This window comes from Miscanthus floridulus, chromosome 16 (assembly GCF_019320115.1).
Source record: "Miscanthus floridulus cultivar M001 chromosome 16, ASM1932011v1, whole genome shotgun sequence".
In the NCBI taxonomy this organism is placed as follows: domain Eukaryota; kingdom Viridiplantae; phylum Streptophyta; class Magnoliopsida; order Poales; family Poaceae; genus Miscanthus; species Miscanthus floridulus.
Window position 1 is genome coordinate 2,331,309 of NC_089595.1, and position 8,625 is coordinate 2,339,933.

The following is an 8,625-nucleotide window of genomic DNA, read 5'->3' on the forward strand; positions in this document are numbered from 1 at the left end:
ACTATCTCTCTTGTAATTGGCTCGCTGTTCGAGCTAATTCAACAGTATGTCCATCTTGGTTGACAATGCACACACCTCTTCTGTTACTTCTTCACTCTTATTGCACGGTTGGATGTTGTATGATGACTGGCCTTGATTAGAGGTTATCTTCTCCATAAGAGTTTCAACTTTTCCAAGGGTGAGTGACGTAAATGATCCTCTAGCAGTGGCATCGAGTTGTTCATGAGCTTTCTGAGTTAATCCATGGTAGAAACTTTGTATGAGCAACCAATCTTCCATTCCATGGTGAGGACAATCTAAAATATAATACTAAAAACATTCCCATGCTTCTAGAATGGTCTCTCCCTTTTGCTATTGGAAGTTGGAAATCTTTTCTCTTAAGGCATTGGTGTTGCCCACTGGAAAGAACTTTTCTAGGAAGGCCTTTGAACACTTTGCCCATGTATTGATATTGTCTTTGTTCATGTAGAATCATTGCTTCACTCTTACCAATAGTGAGAATGGGAACAAGCAAAGTAGTATGATGTCTTGAGCAACATCCTTGATGATGACTGTGCTACTAATTTCTAGAAAATTCTAAAGATGAGCACTAGCATCTTCATGTGCCTTCCCACTGAATGGGGTAGCTTGCACCATGTTGATGAGGCTTGTCTTGAGCTCAAACTCAAGGCTATTTGTTTTGAGTGTTGGTCTAGTGCAAATGTTCTCGGTGCTCGGAGCAAAGAACTCACATAGAGTTTTGTCAGCCATAGCTCAGAAACTGGTGTTGAGCTTCTTCTTGATTAGGTTGATTCAGATTGGAAGTTGTTGGTGAATCACAACCAATTCTACAATACCCTATATAGAATATGAACAGCGACAAACAAGGATAAGCCTACTAAAGCAGAGTTGTTAAGGTTTTATCAATAAGTATCTATTTGATCAATTCTCTATAGACATGTGCCCCTCCCCGAAAAGGCGCTAGAAATGCTTATTGATATTTTTTAGCATCACTCTTTACTAACTTGTCATCCCTAGCATGATGCCAGAAATACATGGTTGGTAATTATTAATGATACTTGTAAACTCAGAGAAAATTATATATGTTATGGTAAAGTATCCGCAAGCGCACAGATAATATACAATTGTAGCATTTCACCCGGGAGTATACAGAGTATCATTATTTATATTTTATCCATAGGGAGGAGCTATGGGATTGTTGGCAAAGATATATTAACAAATATATATACTTATGATAAAACCACTCTCATGCTATGGTAGGGGTAAGTCAAATGATAAATAAATAATAAGTATGAAGCATTGATAATAATTCCAAAGATAGAAATAGAGACTCATAAAATGTAGTATGGCTAGGCAGGAGATTCGGTAAGAGCAAAAGATTCATAAGTCATTCCTTATTTACTAAGTCTTTTGTACACCCAAGTATATACACTCTCATCTATAGCATAATTAACTTTGGATCTATGCATAAGGAACATTACTAAGGAAGATCAAGAATAGAGCTTGTCTCCCTTCGCAACCTTGTTCTACTTGCTCTACAAACGGGGAGTGGACTACAAAGGACTCAATGGGAGTGTCACATCTACGATCTACAACATGACCTAGAGTGCAGAATGCATCCACAGGTAAACAATATCTAAGAACCATGCTTACATAATGTCGACCACTTAACCCATGCGCGTCTTGGGCTAAGCGCTTTGCGAACATATGCATAAATTTATTATCAATCACAACTATATCAAGTATATAACTAGAGCAAACTTGGAACATAATAAATAGCAACATAATATTGAAGTAGCACAAAGTCATAAATAAAGAGATACAATGGTTATACCAGTCTCTAGACGGCAGATCCGGAATCCTGAGCAATATCCCACACTCTACTTGAACCTTGCTAGCTAGCTTATACTAGAAACTTGAAGAATTAGAGCTCGATTCTCTTCTCTCCAGAAACTGTAATTTTTGGTCTGATCTTGACTTATGGTAGCATGCTTTGGAGGGGGCAGGGGCTAGTGATATAGGCTAGAGCGTCAATCCTGAGCCCTTGGATCAAACTGACTTGAATAAACAACATAGATGCAATCCTTAAGGCGGTGGAGAACTGATATAACAACGAGGGGCTGATAGGTTTGACCAGGGGGCTGGCCGGCCTGGCCCCACCTATCATCCTCTATAGGTCTGCTTCGGTGGCGTGGCTTCTAGTGTCCTCTAGAACCTTCTAGAGTAGTTTTCACTGCAGATAAGCGCAATTTTATTTGATGTTTTAATCCCCCTTGATGGTTTTCTGAATAAACCCTGCAGAAAACATAGATTCACCAAAATCATGGAAATTGTCAGTTTAAACCCCTAGACCTTTGTTGGTGACTGTATTTATGCCCTTATACATGTTTTATTGATGGTTTATGATGGATGGTAACTACCATGAACAAACTCCTCCAAGCTTAACCTTTGCTCGTCCCTAAGCAATGCCAAACTTAGCAATGGATCAGGAGTTGCATCAATGTTGGTACTCCTCAAAAGTACACATGCGTTCAACAAAGAATTCCCCTCCGGATTAAAATCCACTGATCTAACTTTCAAACTTACCCATATTACCTTCAACCATGGGGCTTTTGAGCTTTCACTTGGGTCTTGAGTAACTAAAAGATAGAACGATCAGGTCAAGCACTATGTCTCAAGTTCTTTGTTCAACCATTATTCCGGAGTTTTTGCAAGTTTTCAAAATAAAACTCAGAGATTCCATTGTATTACACTCTCAAGTCTCTTATATATATGGTATTTGTGGATCCTTACCAAGGCAATAATGATGTTATGTCTTTTCTTCTCTTACAACTAAGGCTTTATATGGAGTTCATAGGTAGGGAGAAAGCTAGAGCATACTTGCGATACATATATTGTAAAGTCAAACAATGGATCCAAAGAGAGTTGAGTCATACAATCAAATCAAGATGTGCATGTGTGTGGAATATGGTGGCTAGCCTAATTCTACTATGCTCCTTGAAAACATATCTCTCAATTGGAACTTGAATACATTTGCTAGAGAGCAGGGGCTATCTTATTCATCATTCATTCATTTTTTTCAGGCAGGCATCTAAGTACCCATTGTTTTAGGATCTCGGACACTTGTCCGTTATCTCTCAATTCTTCTTTTCTCTTTTTTTATGAATAACTTTTGCATAACCCCATGCCTCTTTTCTGCAACAAAACTTTTGAGATATAACAGCAAGAACTTGGAGCATTTATTTGATGGAAAACTTATCAAACATGTTTTTGGCATTTCTCCCAGTGTAGGAGTAAAACATTTTTGGGTGGATCTAGATGGAATGCATGTTTTTGCGCCTACCCCTAGTGTAGGAGTAGTGCATATGTAGGTGGTGTGTACGTGATCTTGATTTTAAAAGCGTGACAAAACTCTCATAAGGTATCAACAAAGCTTGACCAAACTCAATGCAATGCAAGCAGCATGAATGAGTGGGAGTCTTCCTAGTCTACATATCATATTTGGCTCTGGAAGGAATTCAAGCTTTGTCATTCAGGATCTCATCTTATTAAATTTTTATGTTTTCCAAAAGATAAATCTCTGAAATTTAAGTGTCACTTGGAACAAGATAAATAGCATCTTAGACCTACTCATATCATATCCATCAATTACCTAGACTTAGATCAAGCATATGCTACCCACGAGTTTGAAGTTCTGAGCAAATTCTCATGTCAAATCAATTTCATCTAAAAGTCGGGAGAATTCAAGGCTAAAAACTAGGTACTTGAAAGGAATTATAAAAGAGCAACTATTTATCATTTCCATCATGTGAGATCATCTTCAAGTTTTTTTTAGCTAGAGCTCTTAAAAACAAGAAAGGAAACTAAAACATATCTTACGCTAACTTAAACTTAAAATATATACACGCTTTTTTATTTGGTTTTTGATTATGCATTTTTTTATAGCAAACTTGAAAAATAAACTAAAGAAAATAATAAAATGCTAGGAAGAGAAAACTTACCTTTGGTGGATGGGGGCTTCTCCCCCAAGCTGGGTATTACTACGGTCTCTCAGAAAGGTGGGTCGATGTGGAGACCTTGGAACAAGTATTGCCAATTCTCGTTTTCTTGCTCCTGGTGTTGCTGAATGGCAGCGAGGCATTCTCCTGCCTTTGCTTGCCATTGAGTGTGTTGGTGAAGTTGGTCCTGGATGTTATGCTGGTTCTCTTCGATGGTGGTGAGCTAGTTGTAGAGGTGGGGGCGCTCCATCTGCTGCTCATGATAGCCCATGGGCTAGTCATGGTAGCCATAGGCAGAAAAGGACATACGTCTTGCCCGATGGCCACTCGAGACCTCCTCATATGGTTGTTGTTGGTAGTAGTCAAAGTTGCCATCCTACCATTACGCACTTAAGCCCTGATGCCAGGAGCTCTCAGCGTGCTGAGGACCGAGCTACACCTAACCAGCATGCTCGGGCTGGTGAATGTGGGAAGATTCCCACCCAGAATGCTTGGGCTGGTACATACGGGAAGATCCTGGCTGGTTCTAGTCTGCATAGCTCGTCAAGGCAGGTCCATCGGGAATGGAATCATTACCATGATACCGAGGCAGTGGGTTGGCGTGAGTTTCGTTGAGGCGCTCCGGTGAGACACTGCTTCCTTTTTCTACAAATCAATGACAAAAGACTGCACCACATACAGACCAAGGGTTTGGTCTAGTAACGAGATTTCATTTGTATAGTCCATATACATCATGACAAGTTTTCTGTTTTTACCCTTTTTTTAACATGTGTGTTTGGTTAAAATATTCATAATCAATTAGGCAATGGGAAATGTCATCGATGTAAGCAACAGAAGCATTTTCCAAAAGACCCAGATTTTTAGCTATGCGGGTGACCAAAGAAGTACACCCAACATCACCCTTAAGTTCAGGAATTACTTTCCATTGTTTCATCATAAACTGGACTGGTGAAACCTTTCTTCTTTTGACCATGGCATAGAGCAGTTTAAGTTCATTATTCCTAATAGTGCAGAAGTCACTCCTAGGAAAAAGAGAAAAACCTAGCCATTTATGCATGAATCGCAAAGTAGGGTGATGAATTTCATTGGTACAGGGACGGTGGAAGTAAGTTCTCTAGATATTTCCCTTCAAAATTTCATTCTATCAAAGTCTTGTATAGCAGTGTCTTGGGTGCAGTGACAAACTTTCCAAGGCACACCACAGTGTCTTGGGTGCTCTCCGGTGATGGCTAGCCATCTAGGACCGAAGAGTCCAAGAGTAACAAATGCAAATCACGAGATCAACAATATGCACAAGTGCTCAAGGGTGGCTTGCTCTCAAATTTGAATCTCTCTTAACCCACAAGATGGATTTTGCAAGATTTAATCAATCACTCACTAAGAAAGGGTTAGAGAGTGTTCTCTAGGCTAAAAAACATGTGAGAGAGTCAATAGAATCAGCAGCCTCCAAAGGTGGAGGCTAAGGGATATTTATAGCCCCTTTGAAAAACTAGCCGTTATGTGACCGTTGGGCAATACTAGACACATCCGGTATTGGTCGTATAGCCCAAAAACGGTCACCAGCAGAAAATAAGTTAGCTCTTTTGTCTCTCAAACACTTAGATCTTACATGGGTTGGCTTGAGCACTCATGAATGATTATCTATCAACATGATGCATCCCTCTTAATAGTATGACATACCTATTAACTCAAGATCAAATGAAAATGGAGTTTGAAGCTCTTGGGTTGAATTTCCTTGAACCGAAATGCCATAGCCTTCAATCTTCATTGAGTGAGGGTGTAAACATGTTGATTTTGATTTTATCCTTGAGCATTGCCATCTTGAGCATTTGACTTGATTCTATTCAACATATCAGAGTTGGCTTCAAAGATATCAAGTCATCCCTTTATAAAGTGATCTAGGATTTGATTCTTCACTTTAATATGACCAACATGATTTGATTGGTGCCTTGACTAAATGCAAGTACTTCCTTCTTCACCCTAGCTAGGTTCCTCGGTCACCAAGCTGTCGCTTTCCTTTCACCCTTACTTAGTACCTCGAAGCCTTTCCTTGCTATCTTCACCATCTCAAGCCATCTAGTCACACTTGGTGTCCAATCATTCATTAAGTTTATTTGTATACTTGTCTTTCATATAGCAAGCTTGAGACCATTCCATATGCAATCTTTCTTGTCTCATTAATTATTTTTCAACATGCCTGCTTTCATATGAGTTATCAAAATCCCACATTGAATAAGCCATAATGAATTACATTTGCATTGTAGTCTTGTGTTTGAACTAGATTGTTTCTAACAATACATCATTTTGGCTTTCATTAAATATATGTGAGATAACCTATTTCCTGTTCACACTTAGCAAATGAGTTAGACCTTTAATCACATTGTCATTCAATCATCCAAAACCCATTAAAGGGATAGATGCACTTTCACCTACGGGTGGTGGTGAGCACCCGACCAGCCCACCAAAAACACCAGTCTCTGGATAAAAGGGGTGGTGCACCTCCATAGGGTGGCGGTGACCATGGCAGTGCCCAACTCCAGAACCCCCGCTCTTTGTTGAAATTTGGCGGTGCCACCGGATAGGGTGGCGGTGCCCCTGGTGGTGCACCATCGCACCTAGGGCGGTGCACACCGCCATGTGCAGTGCTAGCTCCCACTTGCTCACTCTCAGTTGAATCTAGGTGGGAACCGCCCTAGGGGTGGTGACGCCACCAGACAAGGGGGCGGTGCCAACCCAAGCACCTCCCTCTTGGCCTAGCTCAGCCGGTCACTGCCACCGGGGTAGCGGTGCCTCCAGGGCAGCACCCTGAGCCAAGTTTCGCCTTCTTTTCTTCGCCTTTTTCACCACCTTTGCAAATGTGCTAACACTCCAAGTGTTTCACCATCACGTACAAGTGTGTTAGCATTTTCACAATTATTTTTCAAAGGTTAATCATTTTCTCACCAATTGTGCACTAGGCTTAAAATGCATATGCAAGTTTTCCAACACCAAGTGGCACTAGATGATCGAGTTGTCTGATAAGAGCCCCCCACTTAATAGTACGACCATCGATCTCAAATGTGATCACACTCTCTATAGTGTCTTAACCACCAAAAACAAAATGTCCTGATGGATATCACCTTTGCCTTGATCCCATTTTGTTTTTCTATGTCTTCTTTTCCAAATCCCGAAGCTTGATCATCATCACATGTCCACACCACCACCAAGGACTTCATTTCATGTGGCCATTTCCATCCATGAGTGCCACCTAGCTCCTTCACTTAGGTTGGACAAACCTATCTCAAATCCACACTTAGAGTATAGGGTTAGTCCAAATAGATTTCATCAATTAACCAAAACTAAACTAGGGCTTTCATCATGTTCAACCATGATGGGACCGACCTGGGAACACTCTAGAACACTCTAGAAGGCAACCACTGCAACCCAGCTTGAGCCTCTATGATGTGGGGCTAGCCGGCCCCACCTGCAGGTCGGCCGACCTGTGGGGCCCCCATGTCAGCCTCTCCTCGCTACGTCGGTTCTCCACCGCCTTAAAGATCAAATCTGCGTTGTTGCTCAAGGTTGGTTTGATCCGAGGGTCCAGATTTGACATTGCCCCCAATATATACGCCCATGTACCCCCTCCAACAATGCCATCCTGAAACACAAAATACATGTTGATATGCAGATTATAAGTTTCAGACATCCTGGATTGCTTTCAATGCTTCTAGCTAGATAGCATCGAATTCTATGATTTGTTGCTTGTCTTCTTCGGTTGATCCAGGAATATCTTCAAGACTATTGTAGATGGCCCTGCCTTCTTTGACCTTTGTCAGTAGTTCCTATTTCTTCTGCTTAATGGCATTTGGTATTTGGGCCAGATTGGACTTGTGGCGATCAATGGCAGCCTTCATGTTCTCCAGTGCCTTCTCAAGTTCTGCACGCTTGATTTCTAATTGGTTCAGCTCTGGCTCGATCCTAAGGGGGGAGTTCCTCAAATTGTTGATTAGCTATGCCAGCTCTTTGGCCTCTTGTCTATTGGAGTACTTTTTGGCCAATAAAGCTTCACGATTAGACAAGTTCCTCTGAGCCTTTTTCACCTTTGGGGCTTGATCTTCAATGATGGATAGAGGTGACAAGACTTTGATAAGATCTGGGGGTAAATTATCCTTAATGGCTAAGAAGACTCTTTGCATTGAATCTGCATCTTGGACCAAATCGGCTATATTCTTCTCAAGCAGTGGCAATATATCCTTTAGCCGATTTCTAGTCTCTTCTGATAAAGCTTCTTTAGAAGAGGTAACTGATGAGCTGATTTTGTCTTTATCTAGATACTCTTCAAGGTTGAAAGAGTAGCTTGGAGCTAGAAGATTAAGTACCTATATATAAGGAAATCTTGTTAGGAGGATTGAATCGGTTGATAATAAGATAAATGATGAAGTAAATATGGTACCTTTTCTGAGATAGCTTCTATCTGAGAAGAAGGAACGACTGATGATGCACCAATGGTATCTGGTTGAATCAGCTCTAAACTCTCAACATTGGTATCTACAAACATCGAGAAAGATTTTTAGTTCATATTTGTTGCATAGAGATAAACTAAGCAAATGACTTCCTTACCATCAATTGTTTGCTAGACTGAAGATTC

At 40.7% G+C, this 8,625-nt stretch overlaps 1 non-coding gene across 1 annotated transcript; it reads left to right on the forward strand.

The window, feature by feature from the left end:
• The first annotated feature begins 278 nt into the window (after window positions 1-278).
• On the forward strand, window positions 279-385 carry LOC136514691 (small nucleolar RNA R71). Its single transcript, XR_010773830.1, has one exon. It is a non-coding gene; the product is annotated as a small nucleolar RNA R71 (small nucleolar RNA).
• The last annotated feature ends 8,240 nt before the right edge of the window (window positions 386-8,625 follow it).